A 17,524-nucleotide genomic window follows, 5' to 3' on the forward strand; every position below is an offset into this window, starting at 1 on the left:
TCAAACGAAATTGAATCCCACTGCATTTGATATTCCCAGAGTTGAAGGCCTCAGTACATCTCATTAGTTTAAAACCCCTGATGGAGGGAGCTCAGCTTCGAACGGGAAAATTGATATGACATTGAGACCTGGGAGAGGATTAGCTGCCTGCCTCAGAACTTGTCCAGAGGAGTCGAACATGCAAATGTTCCCAGAGAGCAGCTCCCTGCAAGAAGGATCTGGATAATTAAGGCCCCTGGGACCACACACAGTTGCAGCGAGGGAGGGATGAGGTCTGTGTGTCTGAAACGTCCTTCCACTGCCTTCTCTCTGTGGGGGAAATCATGTCTGGGCAGTACAGACAAGCCCAAAGCTTTGTGTGTGCTTGACTGCTGGTGACAGAGATGCTCTGTTCCACCTCTCAGTGGCATTTGCAGGTGCTGGATGAGGATTGAACTATACAGGGTACAGCATTCTTGGACTGATGAATTGTTTTATCTAGCAAAGATGTCTGTGGAAGGTGTGTGGCTGAGATGTAAGCCTGAGTTTCGCCCACTATATGATTTGAGCTTTTGTGGCAAAGAGTTTGGTTCCATTTTTCAGCCCTGCAGCAGTGCTGAAGGCCCCAACACACCTGGCTGCTACAACCCACTGTCTTTAGTGGTATGAAAATCACAACACCAAGGCAATGTGTATAGAAAGGTGTAACTGCTTTTTAGGGCTTGAGCTGGTGAGAGGTGTTTGCTGGGGAATGCAGGCCGTGGGGTGTACTGTGCCTGTCAGTTTGTACCTGTGAGTCTCTGCTTTGGGCCCTGCTGGGTTTCCTGTTGTGATGAAGTGTTCTCTAACAGCCGTATGGGGACGGAGGATATTTCCCATTTTCTCCTGCAAGCCCCAGCCGTGCTATGTGCACTCTTAGGCAAGGTGCTAATGATGAAGAATCCGTGACTTGGCAGCACACCAGGGTTTTCAGCTCCTGCAAACAAAATGTGTTGGTGGACTGGTGTGATCTCTGTGGCAGGTGGAGCTTGCAGACCATACCAGCATCACTGTGCTTATTGTGTGCTCCGAGGGTTGTTTCTAGCTGGGACATTGCAGTCCTCAGGCAGGATTACTGGAAAAGAGCTGGCAAGACCCCCTTCTTCCAACAGGCTGATGGAGGCTGTGGAAGCCTGCAGGAATCTGGCCATCAGCATGATGCCTCTTCTCTGGACAGAATCTCCTGCCCAAGTAGCCAGGAGGTGACAATCTGTGCATCCCTCTGGCACAGGCTTTCTGGGAGGGAAATCTTGTCTCTTGCTGAAGCAGTGACCTGAGGCAGGGATCCTCCTCACCAGTCTTCTGCCTGTGCCTCTCTCTAGCCTGCTTAAAATAAACAGGCCTTCAGATTCTGCACTGGAAGAGCAGCTCCAGGGAGGAGCCCCAGAGGAGAACACTTGTCCCAGCACAGGGCATCGCTCACGCTTGATGTTGCTGCTGGAGAAGATGTTGGCAAGAGCAAGGAGCTGTGCTTTATGTAACTTGGTGTCACAGCTTCCATCTGGGGGTAGCCTAGGTCAGGACTCACCAGCCTGGGAAAAGCACCAACTAGGAGGACTTGAGGCATGGATAAAATCACCTAAGAAGATGATTAGAAGATAATTGTTTCCTGCAGGTAAGAAAATAATGGACTTCAGGTTTGAATCAAGCAGCTTTACATGTTCTCTGTGTGGGGGGACTTAATTCAGCCTTGGAAATGTGTTGTCCTGGGATGTTGTGGCGGCCAAAAAAATATCACGAACCTTTAAAAAGGAACTTGGCAATTTCATGGCAGATAACTCTTGATGATGGGCCTGAACACAGCCCTGAAGCAATTTACAGCTTGGGAGCTTGTAAGTGCTGGGCTGCTAGGAGTTGGAGAATCATCCTGGGAAAACACTTCCACCTTCTCTTCAGTTCTTGCCATTAGCATCAAGTCCAGTTCCTGTGGGAGATGGAAGGCTGAGTTAGAAGGAACTTCAATCTCTTGGCTGGTGGCTTTCATGAGTGGACAGAGGTGGGTGAGTGACCCTATCACACATCTGAAGTGAGAGCCTGGGATCAAAAGAGCCATTTTGGGTCCAACACTGGTGCCATGTGTTCCTCTGTACAGGCAGATGCCTGAGTGACCCCTGCAGTGCCCATGCCTGCCTGTGCAGAAGGGGAAGTTGTGTTTAGGGAGTTGCTTGGTGACGGTTCTTCTGAAAAGGTTTAGAGAACCAAAGAGTTAAGTAGTTTTAATAAAAATGTATCAGAATTTGTAAACATATGTATCACATCTCTTTGATAATGAAGGAGCAGTTAATAAGTATTTGCAATCAATGTTCCTACCTGGAAGCTTTCTCGGAAAGCATTTCTGAGGCTGCTCAAACAACCCATTTATTTCTATCATTTTAACAACCTGTTTTCTCAAGGCAATTGAAATTACTTGCCTAAAGAGCTGTCTCCCCTCCTCTCCACCTACGACACGCTCTATTTTACAAAGCCTTGGCTCAGTCTCTGCCTTCTGGCTGTTTCCTGAATGGCTGGGGAAGATCCTGGAGCTGGTGCTGGCTGGGATCCTGCTCTGCTGGAGGTGTTGGCAGGGCAGGTGGGCAGCTTTGGGTGACAGTGATAAGCTGGGCTATAATCACTCACGTGGAGATCCCTACCTAAAAACCAAGCTTGTGGGGGAAGTCAGGAGCTGCCTTGATGCACGGCTTGGGTGTATGTGTGTACTAGAAATACTTGCACTGGCTGAAGGAGTGTTGGTTTGGCACTGTGGGGAGCAGGGCACTTCTTTAGCTGTCCTTCTGTGGAATAAAATGATGTGACATCCCACTGATGTGTTCTGAGGACTTGTAGTGCAATTCTTAGTCATCTGACCTCTGTGCCTGGTGCTTTCAGTGTCTTGATGAGTTGTTGTTGTGGTATATGAAAATCATATATCCTGATTTTCTTCTGGCACAGAGGCCCAGGGCCCTACCTGCTGCTTCCAGGGTGTGTGGGGCATCACGTAGGTTTGGATGACTTCTTTGGGCTGTTGGATCAGTGTTTCTTCCTCTTTATAGCAGTGTGTGTGAGTGGGTGGCTGGTTCTCAGAGCAATGATGTGCCTTCTTGAAGACTGCAGGATTAGTTGGGGTTGATGCAGGAGTAGTTTTGGTCTCCCAGCCTGGGCACATCCTAGGACAAGGTTTAAAAGGTCAGTGTTGAAAGTGGGGATGACCCCTGCCTGTTACAGAAGCAAGTTACTTTTGTCTAAGGAAAGATGGCAGGTGATGAGTGAAAGCTTCAGGGTTCTTCAGAGTTCTTCCCCCTGTACTTCTTGCAAGGATTTAATTTCTGAGGCTGTGCTGGTGCTTTGCCTTTCCCTGGGAATCTGGGAGCCATGTGGTTTTGACATTCTCTTATTCCCAGGGGTTATCCCCTGTCCTCCTCTCTGGGGCTGTGTTAGGGCTCTGCTTTGTGAGATAACTAATAGGGCTGTCAGCCCCCTTGTCCCAAGAACCCGAGAAGACAAATAGTCCAACACGTGTAGCCACCTTTGCAGGTCCTGGGCCCCGGCAGGAGCCAGCAGGGTGACGGATGGGCTGACGAGCAGGGCTGACACAACTGGGTCAGCACCAATGTCAAAGGGTGGAAGCTGTGCCTCCTCCTCCCCTCTGCTTGGCACCCCAGCACCTCTGGGCCAGACGGTGGCCACTTATCACCCCTTCCTTCAGTGCCTGCTGTAAGCTGGCAGCACCAGAGCCTTGTCTGGAAGAAAGACACGAGTTATGGTCCTAATGCTCTGCTGTGGAGCTGCCATCTGCCCTCTCCTTGGGTGTCGCTGCCAGGGCAGCCTGGGAACATAACCCAGTGCTGAGGCTCTGTCAGGCAGACATCTGCTTAGACTGTGCTCTATGCCTCTGCCTTCCCAGCACACTGTGGTGCTGCGTTCCCCCAAAACCCCCAAAATGGAACCTTCATGTACCTGCACATACAGATGTGTATATATATCCTTTTTTTTAGAATTCCAACTCTGTGCTTTGCATCCTAATGCTGCTTTCCTTGCCCAGCCTCCTACAGCCTCTTCTCTCTCATCTGGAGCCACTTTCTGTGCTGTGGGAAGGGTTGCTTGTTTAGGGAGGACCATGCAAATAATCTCCTGAGTTTCTCCCTTTATGGATGGGTGAGGAAAATTTGGCAAAGTGGCTGCAAGTGAATCTTGTGAGCATTCTGGAGGGATGAGCTGAGAGCCCTGAGCCAGTCTCACTGTGCAAAATCCATTAGCCATGAGCAGAGCTGCTTCTTGACTCGGCATTCAGTACCTGTTACGGCCTGAATTAGTCCCTAATTTCTGTCCCTTACAGTTAAAATTACTCAGACATTTCTTTTTGAGACGGGATATTGCTTCTGACTAAATACCCTAAAGCCATGGCTCTACTGACTATTAAATTGTTCTCAGGAATGCACTGATCCTCTTGTCTCCGGGTCAGTGTAGGCTGGTGCTGTCAGATGCAGGCTGCTGTGGGGCTGGAAGAGGTACTTTGCTTTGCTGTAGGCAAGCAAATGCTGAGACACATGTGAGGACTCGATGGCTGCAGGTTTAATAAGATCAATACTACCTCTGCAAAAGATTATATGGTATACTAGGCAGCAAATAGAGCACTTCTGCTGGATTTGGAAACCGTTTATTGAGTCTATTAGGGATAGTGAGCTAGAAGGGTTGTATCTGGAGTGAATTGCACAGTTGCAGTAGTTGAGACTCCCACATTAAGGGTTTTGCAGTCTATTAAATAATGGAATTAAAATCAAAATAAATGAGGGAGTTTTATCCAAGAAGTCCTACCTGCAGCCACATCATCAGCCAAAGAACAGAGGAGAAACATGCTGCCCAGAAGACGAGTGCTTGCTCCTGTATTCATTGGCCTGCATCGCCTCCCTGAAGCCTTGAAAGATGTCAGGAAGAGGGGAGGGATGTCTGTCAGGCTTCTGTTGGGACAAAGAGCCAGTCAAGGTGGAAGCTTGGAGATCCTCCTCTTCCCACCCAGCAGGCAGGTCAGAAGTTGTCACGTGCTGTGGAACATCCCACACTGTGTGCTCTACAGCCAAGGTTCGTCCTGCTGCCTAACGCAGCCCACAGTGGGCTGGCTTGAGTTAAGGAGCAGCTTTTGGGAATTCTGTTGGTCTTGTTTGAGCTGCCTTTGTGCTGCCATCACCTCCTGCAGTGTGCCCTGGAATAATTAGCTCTAATCACACATGAGCAATAGCCTGCCTGGTCACCCTCTCTGCTCCTGGGGAGCACGGCAGGGCACCCGACTCTGTCATTTCTCTGGTGCTCTGTCCAGTCTCATTTGAAATACCTTGCAGGATGAATTATGGTGCTCTAAGGGAATCTGCAAAATAGGATCACAGGCCAATTGAATCCATCTGCAAAATGCGGGAGGATGATGTATCACCCTGTGGATGGATTCTGCTCACCCCCTAATTTTTTTCTTTTTTAAAAAGAATTATTTTAAAGCTCTTGGTGAGAGTAAGAACAACAAATGCTTGAGCAATGAGGAGCTGGATCAGGCCATGCTGACTAAAGGTGGGTGATGCAGAAGGGAAGTAGGGGAGTAAGGAGAGATTCACACCAACTCACCACACTGGCCAGTCTGGTCCCTCTGCAAGCAGACTAATGTATGGGAGTGTTTCATAGCATAAAATGTGCTGGGACAGACTGGAATTACCATCCATGGGGAGGTTTTAGGGACAAATATCAACCTACCCAAGTCAATCAAAGCAGCTTCTAGTAGGAGCTGTGCAGGTGCTGTGACCCACGTGGATGTTGCAGGTATCTCAGAGCACAAGGGCAGCTGGATGCAGCCCTCAGGATCTGATTTAGCAATTCCTGGCTGGCTGGCCTGGCCATGCTCCCCTGGGAATGTGGCCAAGGTCACCCGTCTTGGCCCTGATGTGGTTGGACTGCCAAGGAAGAAGTTAACCCCCTTGCACTTTGGGTGGATTGAGGTTGGGCTGGTGTTACTGAGCTTCCTCCTCCTCCGGCTGGGATGCTCCAGCCATGGCCTGAGGGGGAAGGGAAATGAATTAAACCCATCTTCAGACACGTTTGTATTGATTCTGTCACTTTCTTGCTGCTTGCTGACAGGTGATGGATGGCTCATAATGCGACTGGCACAGTACATTACGTTTCCCATCCAGGGACTCCTAAATCATTTCAAATTTTCAAATTCCCTAATCAATATTTTATCAGTAGCAGAAGAAAGCGGAACAGACCCATTTCTCAAGAGGTAGAAGAATGAGCGTGTGTGGATGCGTGCCTGCACATACATAGGCATGGGAGTTTGGGTATTTATAATCACAACTAAGGCACCGTTAGTATAACAATTATATCTGCAACCAGAAAAACAAATACAGAAGTAGGAGCAGGAGTGATGCTTACATTTAAGTGACTTCAGGATGAAGTAAATTAGAGATTTGGATTTCTGATATGAACATGGAGGATTAATGCCATGTGGGTTTGCACTCATTGCTCAGCCAGTTGTTCCAGCCTTATGCAGGGTGCAGAGGGGTTGAGGCAGGTGCAAACATGCCTCGTTTTTTGGGGAAGGAAATTGGATTTTCAACCACCTGTAATACAGCAGGACTCGGCTCTCTCACATGGCACTGAAGCAATAATGGGGAAATATCCCTAGCAAGCCTGTCTGGAGCTGGATTACTGGGTGGTTGTTTGTCTGGCACTTTAACCAAGCATGGTGCTGCTTTCTTGGGATTGGGGTGGGCAGAGAAGCATCCTGTTGCTGCCATGGTGTGTTGGCTCCTGGGGCACTGGAAAACTAGATGGGAATGTGCCTGCAGTGAGACTTGAACTGGTCCTGAGCAAACAGCATGTGCCTTTCTACTCCAATGCTGGCACTAGGATGTGATTCAGGTGGGGCTGAGTGAGGACAGACAAGGAAGGACTCTGGGGCATTTCAGAGGAGGTGCAGGTGGACTCTGTGATGTTAGGATACTGTGTGGAGTGGTTGGCCCCAAACTGAGACCCAGATTCAGTGACTTTCCGTGTCTTCCACACTGGGCTTCCTTCACCAGTAGCTCCCAGTTCCTGCCTGGCATCTGGCTTTGTGCTGGAAGAGCCCAGGGAGGAATGGAGCTGGTTCCCCCTGTTGAAGGAGGGTGGTCTGTGCAAAGTGGAGGCAGCACAGGGCTTTGTTCTTTCCCCTCCAAAAGATGATCCTGGTGAGACAGCTGGAGCATGCCTGTCTGCCCCAAAGATGGCTGCTTTCCCCAAATCCTTCCTGAGCTGGTGGTCCTTCCTTTGTGCTCCTTGCATGCCCTGACCTCACCTGCTCAGCTATCCTTCTCCATCCAATTACTCATTCTCTTAGACTCATGTTTTTTATTCCCAGTCTGGATGTCTTCCAAGTAAAAGATTTATTCTTAAGCTATTTTTTCCCTCTCTGTGAAGAGAGCTTCCAAACAGCACAGATGTGAAGCTAAACATAACCTTCCTTGTTACTGTCACCTCTCCTCAGCGTTTGCCTGGCTGATCTGGTGTTGCCTTTGCTTCCAAGCGTTGATTCACAGCTCAGTTGTAGCTTGCTGCTGGAATATACAAGGTGGGCTTGCAGGAGAGGCACAAGGTGGAGCTCAAGGGTGGCACTTAAACCCATGCTGACCCCCTGGCCCTTTCCCAGACCCTTAGCTCTTTGGGCTGGTGCAGTGGCATGGGCTGAATACCAGGAGAGTCAGACTCTCCTTCTAGAGGTAGTTTAAAAAACTGCTTTTTACTCACAGAAGAAACTTCTGTGCCTTTCCATCCTGACCTCTCTGCAGTTTAGGGGAGACACACAATGCTCTTTCCCCAAGGCAAGCGTGGCCTCACCACCAGCAGGGAGATCTTATGCTACAACACTTCTGTGCCAACATTTTTTCTCTATGTTCAAAGTTTTCTGTGGGCTGCGTTTCAGAGACTTGATCCCTGCTGTGCCCATGTGGAGGTGAAGTTTGCAGCTGTACCCTTTTCTCTGTGTTATCACATGCTCAGGGTTTGCCAGGGATGGGGGAGGCTTCTGGTTTGTGCTGTCCACACTGCTTCCTCCCCTGGAGGCACTGTGTGTAACAGGAACCTGGTTGAACACTGCAAAAAAGATGTGTGGAAATAACTGATTTTCTTCTTCTGAGAGCCTCTGCCTGGTCTACAGGAGCAGGAATCCTTTTGAAGAGCTCCTGCATACTTCATGTCTACCTGGGGCAGGTTGCAAGGCTGTTTTCCTTTCTCCTTGGTTAAAGATAAGATTTAATTGAACCAGGAAGAAGTCGGTGTTTGCAGTGTCATTTACTGATCCGATGCTGTTTGGAGTTGGGTCTGAAAGTGTCTGGAAGCAGAATTCCTTCAACCATGCTGCTCTGGGCAGTGTGTCCTCCATTCCTGGAGCACAACAGGAGAGAGGAAAGAAGCTACTGAGGTGCCTCCCAGAGAGACAAAGTGTTTGTCATGTAGCTGTCACCAACCACTCTTCAAAGCAAACCTGGTCACCCTGACCGCCTGCTGCTTTCCCTCTTTTAAGCACAATAGCAGGAATTGCCTTTTCCCTCCTGCTTTGGTGTTAACCTCCTCTTGTTCTGGTGCTTTTTGAGGACACGTCATGTGTTTCACTGTGAGCAGGACAAGAGTCAGACCTAGACCATGTGTGAGTCCCTGACAATGACTGCATTTGAGTGATAAACTCAGTCATCCTGCACAAGAGGTGAAGCCCATTGTTTGGGCACAGATGGCCATAAATGCAGTTTCCCTGGATGAGAGATGTTCTGAAAAACTCTGTACCTGAGAGAGAAATGGGCCCTTACCACCTGAAAAAGTTTGCTGTGTTGCAGTTCTCATCTTTGGAGATGCTGTGCCTGGGAAACAGCAGAGAAACTGGGAAACTCTCTGCAAGCAGTGTTAGGTTTACTTCATACAGGAGGGGATGGAGTGAACTGGCTCCCCAAAGACAGTGTTTGAACCCCATTTGTCCTTAGGACTAGGAATGCGTTCAACTCTAAAGCTCCAGGGTGCAGCTCTACCCTACATCTTAAGAGGTCTTTTCCAACCTGAACAATTCTGTGATTCTGTATCTTACATGCTTTAAAATATACTTGGGTGTCCTGAAAGGATCTCACATTAGGAGCTGGGATTTATGCCCCTCAGGATAAAGAGCCTGTGGCAAACAGACCTCAGCTTGGCTTGTCACCTCTCTCAGCTGGCAGTGCCAGGGTTTGCTGCCCCTTTTGTAGTGGGACAGGGCTGGTCATGGTGGCCTTACAGCTGCTGTAAGGACAAGGAGTTGCTTGGGCAAGGAGGACGTGGGCTGAAGATACTTTGAGACTTCATGTCAGAGCTGTCACTTGCCAGCCTGACCAGAATACCATGCAGGAAAGTGAAATTTGGGTAACTTAGCAAAATAACACAAAGGCTCTGCGTGGTTTTCAAACAAGGTGCAGTGGCATAAAGGGGAAATACCCAGCTGGTTTTAATATCCAGCTTAAGGGAAGTCCTTTTGTTCATTTAGTCTTGATTTAAAGTGGTCTGAGGAGGTGTAATCCTCTTGCCTCATCTGGGTCTAATCTAAGCTGGGTGCTGATAAGCAAAGAGCTGTTTTTCCCTGACAGCCACTTCTGCCAAGCCAGAAATAGCCTGCCCGAGTAAGCTCACCATAGCAGCATTTCTCATTCAAAAGTTAATAAGCTTTGAAATTGGATTTTAATCAACTAATCTTTGATCCTAGGCACTAGAGCTCGATTAGGAGCGTCCAGTAAACCAAGTTACATCTCTCTTCCCTGCTTTTTCCCCCACCCAATGTAGCAAAGAAAAGGTTGAGAAATGTTTCAGCATTTGAGGACCTGTGCATTTTAGGGTTTGTGTTGTCTCTCTTCTTTTAATCTGATCCATTCCATGGATGAATGGAAAAACTGATCTCTGATAGACAGCTGCTCTTCCAAGGCTGTAAATGTCTTTTATCGGCTCCTTTTGGGAAAAGGGATGGACTCCTTTTTAACAAAGGTCTGGATTCAATCAGATGAGATGGGATGAGGGATAGAAGATCTGCTGGGGCCCTAACCATATCCCTCTTTTTTCCAGCATCAAAATAGTCCCATAAATTCTGCACCCCACAGAAACATGAAATAGCTGGGGTTGAAGGGACCTTTGGCATTTTGCCAGGCTGCAGAGGAAATAATAGCTGGACTTCAGGGTTATGTAGTTACATTTCTGCTCAAGGGATGGATTCAGTTCAGACCTCTCCAACTCACTCCCCCTCCCCATAAATCTGAGCAAACACTCCTGTTTCAATTTACCCTGCAAACAGTTTTCTCTTGCTCAGATAGAGGCTGTTTTTATTTTTTTAAAGCTGTATTTAGATTTGGAACAAGCTTCTGTTTCCTACAGAAATACTGGCTTAGTGAGCTCCCCAAGGACCACAGAGTTCATCCCTGTGCTTGTGGAATGGTCAGATCAAACGGGAGAGGATTTGTTTGGGCAGCAGAGTGAGCACACAGAGGCACTGTTCACATGCTGTACTCCTGTTATCTTGAGTCATCCCTGGCACTGCTATGGTGTCCAGGGTTGGGTGGGCTCTCTGAGGGGCACCTCTTTCCCTAAGACCTCACATCAGGATGCTGGAGAGTGGCACAGAGGCCCTGGGGTGATTTGGGTTTGATGGGATGGCTGGGTCATGCTGGCTCTGAGTGGAGTCTCTGCTCTCTGGTACTTCTGCTCTCTCTTCCAGAGGATGTTGTATTTCCCTTGCCCTGGGCTATGAACATCTCCTGGACATTTATCTTCTTTCCTCTGAGGAAAGGCAGCCGAGGGAGTGTAATGATCCTTCTGAACACACTTTACAACCTAGAATATCTATTCCTTATAAAACTACTCTAATGGCCCGCTTTTACCGTTTCCAGTGTTTTACAGGGGGTTTAAGCTCTGTGATGGTACTTGCCAGGAATATGAACTGTGGTGTGGCAGCTTTTGGGGGCTGTCCAGCCTGTGCTGGGCTGACAGGTAGCTTGAAGGGAAGCTGGTCTAGTGGGCAGGATTGGCTGAAAACTGTTCAGAAAACAGTGTGCTTAGGGTGAGTCAGCTTCCTCTGGAGGTGATGCTTCCAGCCAGCCACGGCCACATGATAAATGAAAAGTGACATTAATCTACTAACCCTCCGGCCAATACAGTTAGCAGAGCTGATTGTACCAAGGGAGGGATGAAGTTAGCCTGGTTAGGATTCTCTGAGGCCTCTGGATTTCTGAGATCTTGGAGGGTGCTCATCCCCAAGCTGTGAGTGGAATTCAGAAGCTCTCAGTGGGCTGATCCTTAGGAGTCCAGAGCAGGTCTGATGCCCCACAGAATGGCAGGTGGTGTCCCAGAAGCTTTTTCCAGGCCACACTGAAAATAGAGGAGGTCTTGCCTCGTGTAGCCCCAGCTGTGAAGAGATGATGGCCTTGTACAGGGAAATCTGCAGAATCTTTCAAGTTTTTCCTCATGTTTTCCATTCCCACTTGATATTCCTAGCTAGGGCTAGTTTTCTTCTTTCTGAGTTCAGATAAAGAGCTGCCCCCCACAACAAACCTGAGTCCTTTCTTGGGTAACCACACACCAAACTGTTCTCTCTCTGGTGGCATTTGGTGGTCAATTATTTTCTGAAGCTTTTTGGAGTGAAGCTGCCCAATCCCATAACAAAGCAGCATTGCAGGCCTCAACTTGTCCTCCAGGCTCCATGAAATGTGTGAGCAAGCTGCCAGCAGCCATGGTGGGTGTGCAGACCAGATCCTGCTTGCTTTGGGATGTGTGAATGTTTTGACCTTCTTAGGGCTTCCCATTGCAATGTTTTAGGGCCTGATTTCTGGCAGGGCTCTGCATCTCCCAGCTTGTGTCCAGCTCTCTTGCCCAGCTGACCCCAAATCTGAGCATGAGATCAGGTTTGGACACTTCTCCATGTGCTGTGGTATTTGTTTGTGTGGCTGAAGAGAACAGGTATAGCTCAAAATATCTAGGAGAGAGTAACTCATCCTATTCCTTCTTCCTGATCATCTTTCCAAGGTGATTCTTGTTGCTTCCAGCAAGCCACTGGCAGGACTAGAGTCTCTGGAGATGTCCCTTCTGGGGAGCCACCCAAGTCAGAGCCAGCTGGTGAGCTCAACTTTCAGATTTGAGATTTTTTTCAATGGTGTTTGAATGGAAAGGCTGCATGTCCAGTGAGTTGTGCTTATATTTGGTTTTTGTTGGGGTTTTTGGGAGGGAAAAATGAAGGCTAAATGAATTATGCTGTACAGGTAGAGGTGAGCAGCTGATGGTCATGGAAGTTCAAGGTCTTGGGGACCTGCCTTAGTTGAGAATACAGGAGAACCAATTTTGAGTCCATGTTCAGCTTGATTCAGAGCAATGTTGAGCTCTTTCCTTCTCTTAGGCTCATGGCCTAAGGAACTTCTCTTTTGATCTGTGCTTAAACTCACCTAACATGGATCCATCTCCTTGAAAAAGGTTGGAAATATTGAAATAGCACTTGTAACTGTCTTTTTCATAGTTGTGTTGTGTTGGGGCAGGTGTGGTTATGACTGAGGGAGTTAGTAGGAGGATGCTATGGAAATGCAACCCTGGGCAAGGAGGAGGAAGAGGAATGGAAATTTATTGTAAAGCCATTGCTCCAGTGGGAAGGGGGGTGTTCGCCTAGGAATATTTTCAAGGACTGCTGCTCAGGGGGCTGACAGAAGCCAGTCTGTGATGAACCACTTGGAAGATTTGATGGTGCTCAGAAGTTTAGACTGGGGACCCACCAGTGACATTATTCTCTCCTTTTCATGAGGGTTTGTCTGTATCCTTAAGGAGGAGGACCAGATTCTGGACTCGTGTAGGGACGGTAGTGCCCAGCTCTGCCCTGGAAGGCTGGGGCTGGCCTGGATGATCTACAGCATTTACTTGTCTGCCCTTCTCCCTGTCCCAGCACAAAGTGACCTCCAGCTCAGCCCAGGATCTGTGGCTCGTCCCTTGTGAAGGACACAATGAAATCTTGCCCAGGTGACAATCTCCAGGGACTGCTTTGCAAAGACTTGCCAGAGATGTGGCAACCACAGACTCACTTAAATTCCAACAGCGAGCTAGCTGGTGCCAAATCCCATTTGTATCACTGAGAAAAATGGTAAAATCATTGTTAGGTGTTCACTAAAATACTCTAAATTTTAGAGAACACGAAGCATGAGTCAGGCATTGAAACCAGCATCCAAAGGAGGGAGGGAGTGGCGAGAGGCAGCAGGAGTGCTTATGAAATATTTTGTTTCATTGGCAAGAGGACAAGAAATAATTGGGCCTTAAATCAAGGAAATGGGAGAATAGGAACAGCAAATCAAGGGAAATGGTGGAAAATTAGGTCTTAGAGTAGAGAAATGTGTACACATGATCACCTGGTGGTTCTGGCAGAGATATATGCCCATAAATCTTCTCTTTTAACCTCTTCCCTGTTGCTTTATGGGGAATAGTGTCAGGCTTGCTGGCCCCATCCATCTTTTCTAGAGACTACTGGTTTTGGTTTCAACTTGCTTGGTGCTGAGTGGCCTGAATCTGCTTTAGAGCTGGAGAGGGAGCTCCCAGCCTGTCTGGACTCCTTGGGGCAGCCTGGAGACTGTGACCCCCAAAGAAAATCCATTCTGTATGTGGGATGGGTTTGGATGGTTGAGGTGAGCCATGGAGGGCTCTCTCCTAGAGCTGTAGTGTGTGGGTACACACTGAAAGATTTTAAAACACAGAACTCACAGATGTTCTAACCTAGAAGAGTCAGGTAACCTCTCTGGAGGCCCAGGCACCTCCCTGCTATTCAGGCACAGGACATCTCAGCGGGTTCTTCCAGCTGCAAATTCTGCTATTAAAAAAAAAAAAAAAAGAAAAAAAAAATTAAAATCCGCTTTACACCTCCCTTAAGGTCCCAGGCTCATTTTTCTTATAAAGATAATGAAATGTAAAAAGAAAGCTTCCCCTGTTAGCTCTCTGCCAGCCGTCCCTCCCTTTGCACAGTGCTCATTAACTCCCCTGACGCTCGAGTCAGACGCGGCCTCTGGTTAAAAACAGCAACCGCCCTCGAGCTGACAGCCAGACAATAACACCAATGGGATCGGCTTCATCAGGAGGTGTCAGCCCCTCTGTATTTACATAACTTGAATTTTTGGAGTTGGGGGAGTGGGGGGAGGGAAGCAGATTTAAAAATAAATAATATTGGAAAAAGAAGTGGAAAGAGGGAAGCTGCTGTTCAGGAGAGGCAGCTGGAGAAGCTGCCTCTCTGCATGTCCCTGCTGAGGGATCTTTTGGGCAGGTGGGAATTTCTGCTCCAGGATCACAGGCGATGTGAGTTATGTTGCTGCATCAGTGGTTGGACTTGATCTTGGAGGTCTTTTCCACCCTGTGGTTTTCCCCAGCACAGCCTTTCTCATCCACTCTGGTACCTGGGGTGAGAGTATTCAGCAAGAGCGAGGTGTTAAATTATTCTGTCAGAAACAAAAGTCTCTGCTGAACATTGTTTTAAAATAGCCAGCCTGGGCCACATGGTTTGAGGAGTTCTATTAGTCAGATAAAAACATTGTCTCCTGGTATTTAGGCAGAACGGGGGTGTCCAGAAATGTCTGAACACAAAAGCTGCTCCTGCAAAGCCTTTAATCTGATTTTGTTTGGCTGTTGGAACATCCTGGTGTGAATCTGATGTTGGCCCACCTTTGGCTGCTCTAGGACAGCTGCCCAAGGAAGGCAAGCCCAAGCCCAGGCTGGAAGGACTGTTAGGGTGACAATGCTGATGCAATTCCAGCTTGAAATGGCTGCACACCCAGGGACAGGCTTCCCAGAGGGAAGGGGAGAGAGCCATCACTCACTGCTTTGGTGTGGGAGGAATTGTATCCTATTTGGGCATGTGGGATGAGGCTCCTGAGCTACCTGGAGCAAGCTCCTTCACCTGTGGCTGTCAACATAGCCCAGTTTGGTGTTACATGGTTTTGGGGTTCAGTGTTTAATGCTATTGTGGTTCCCCTTTCAAGGCCTGGACATTGGGGTTTTTATTTTGTTTTTTTTAGTTATCATGACTCCAAAATGTTGCAGAGGAGTGAACATTTGTGCCAGCAGCAGCTGAGGGTATCAGCAGCTGTCTGGGGCCATTATGCAGAAGTTCAAGTCCTGGCCAGCGTGCTGAGTCCTAACAATCCCTGGCTGAAAGCACGTCCGAGACAAAAACCTATTCTTTATTAGTTTATGCTTTTTTGAATGTGGGAGACGCTGTTTGGAATGAGTGTCTGGGCACAGCAGCGTTGCTGTTCCTGCCTGCTTTTCCATCACCTCGCTCTCCCTGCCTGTTTGTTTGCTATTGTGGCTCTATTATTTTTTTCTCTCCCCCCCTTGTTTCATCTCTGGCATAAGAAGTTATTCAGCCCCCGAGTGCGCGGGAGCCTATTGTGCACAGAGAGCTGCAGCACAAAGGATTCCAGAGACAATCTTGTTCCCTCTCGTCAGCACAAGCTGCCCAGCCAGAGTCAGAAACACATCTGCAAGTCTTAAAGGAGTTATGCTCTGTTTGACTGCAGCTTAAAGCACAGGGAATAGGGGGGGAGAGGCCTTCCAGGAGCCTGGTGGGTTTTAGCAGCCCACTCGTGGTCCTGTGGCACAGCTGCAGCCCAGCCCATGCAGATGTTAGAATGCCCATGTTTGAGATGGAGATCTACTTTGCAGCTGGTCTGAAGATAAGCAGTGGACAGATTCTCCCCTTGAGAACCTCTGGTTTGTGGGAGTGCCCCCCACCCCAGGCAGGGGTGCAATTTTAGCACCAGAATGGCTGCCTTGGTGGTGTGTGAATGCTCTTTAGTCCTGATGTTCAGCAGGGCTCAAATGTGGGTGCAGACCTCCTTAACTGCTTTCCTGCAGTGGCAGCTCTGAATGGCACTGTGCTGTAGGCATGGATCTGCTTCCTCAGCAGGAGCTTTGTGTTTTCCAGGGCTCCCATTGCCCAGAGAAGTGCCTGTGCAGGGACACCAAAGGGTGTGTAGCCAGCCCTGGCACATGGTGGCTGTCAGGGGCACTGAAGCACAAGAGATGAGTTCAGGAGACCTGGGTTCTACATCTCCCAGAGCTGTTCCAGGTAAGCCTGCTTGAATGCTGTCTTGACACTTGGCATAACCCCAGCTTCCATAGCAGGGATGGAAGAAGCTCTAAGCTTGGGTTCTGCAGGTCAGTTTAGTCACTGGTCTTTTTGAGTACAGCTCTGGTCCAGCTGGAGCAAAATGGGGTTTTTTTGACTACAGAATAACAGGATGGTTGGGATTGGAAAGGGCCTTACAGATCTTCCCATTCCATGGGAATTCCAGTGCGTAATTCCATGTTCTTGCTATGGGCAAGGACACCTCCCACTAGACCAAATCCTGTCTTGCCTGGCCTGGAACACTTCCAGGGATAGGACAGCCACAGACTTTCTGGGCAACCTGTGCCAGGGCCTCGCCACCCTCACAGGGAAGAATGTTTTGCAAATATCTAACCTAACCTCCTCTCTTTCAGTTTAGAGCCATTCCTCCTCTTGCTGTTGCTCCAGAACCTTGTCCAAAGTCCTTTTCCAGCTTTCTTGTAGCCTCTCTCAGCATGGGAAGGGGCTCTAAGGTCTCCCTGGAGCCTTTTTTTCTTCAGGCTGGACAGCTCCAACTCTCCCAGCCTATCTCCATTGGAGAGGTGTTCATCCCTCTGAGCATCTTTGTGGCATCCTCTGGACTCGTTTCAAGAGGTTCACAAAAACCTGTGGAAAACCAGGGAAACCCCTCAGCTCTAGATCTGCACAGATTGGGGGGGTTGGTTAAACCCATGCCACTAATCTTTCCTCGCTCCAGTCTTGTGAGACAAAGTATTCCCAAGCTCATGGATGAGCCTTCCAGCTGAGATATGCTCTGTGAAATGTCAGGATTTGGGTGACCTCTTCCATTTCACCTCGGATGCTGCTGGAGTTCAGCGCTGCACCGAAATAGGAGAAGAGGAGGTGTCCAAGCAAGTGGCAGGGACAAACAGCTTTAAAGAAGCTCTGTCTTTGCACAGTGCTGTTTCTTTTAACCTTTGAAGGCTCTGCCTTGCTTCTTTTCAAAGCCTCCTGCTTTGATTTCCCGTTCACAGTTGTCTTTCTTGCAGCCCGTGGAAGAAAGGAGACACGGATGAGGGTTAAAGAACAGCTGCAGGAACATAATTAATGCTTTGCAACATTTCTGAAGGCCTTTAGCACCTTGCCGTGACCCAGCCTGTAACATCTGTGCCTTGGCAGCAGCCAAGCTGTAAAACTCCCCTCCTCCAAGTACTGCACAGAGCGACTGTCGCCCGCCCGAGGCGTGCAATCAGGGCAAAAACGTAACAAATCAGTACAAAAGGCAGGCTGCAACACAGATGGCAGGTCCTTGGGTGCTGGGCTTGGCAGTGGGAAGGGGCCTCCAGCTGTTGATCCTTGTTAGGTGTCCAAGGGGGAGGTGGAAGAATGCTGCTTTTGCAGAGATTTGATGGAGAAATAGGACGCAGCCAAGTCTGAGCATCCCTGCCC

General features: G+C 48.6%; 1 long non-coding RNA gene across 1 annotated transcript in view; it reads left to right on the top strand.

The window, feature by feature from the left end:
• Positions 1–3,946: 3,946 nt before the first annotated feature.
• LOC135304843 (uncharacterized) overlaps positions 3,947–17,524 on the top strand; it is an 86,105-nt gene continuing 72,527 nt past the window's right edge. Inside the window, exon 1 of the long non-coding RNA XR_010366064.1 lies at positions 3,947–16,096. This is a non-coding gene — a long non-coding RNA (uncharacterized LOC135304843). The remainder of the gene's footprint in view (positions 16,097–17,524) is intronic.

Source organism: Passer domesticus, chromosome 7, assembly GCF_036417665.1.
Source record: "Passer domesticus isolate bPasDom1 chromosome 7, bPasDom1.hap1, whole genome shotgun sequence".
Taxonomy (NCBI): Eukaryota; Metazoa; Chordata; class Aves; order Passeriformes; family Passeridae; genus Passer; species Passer domesticus.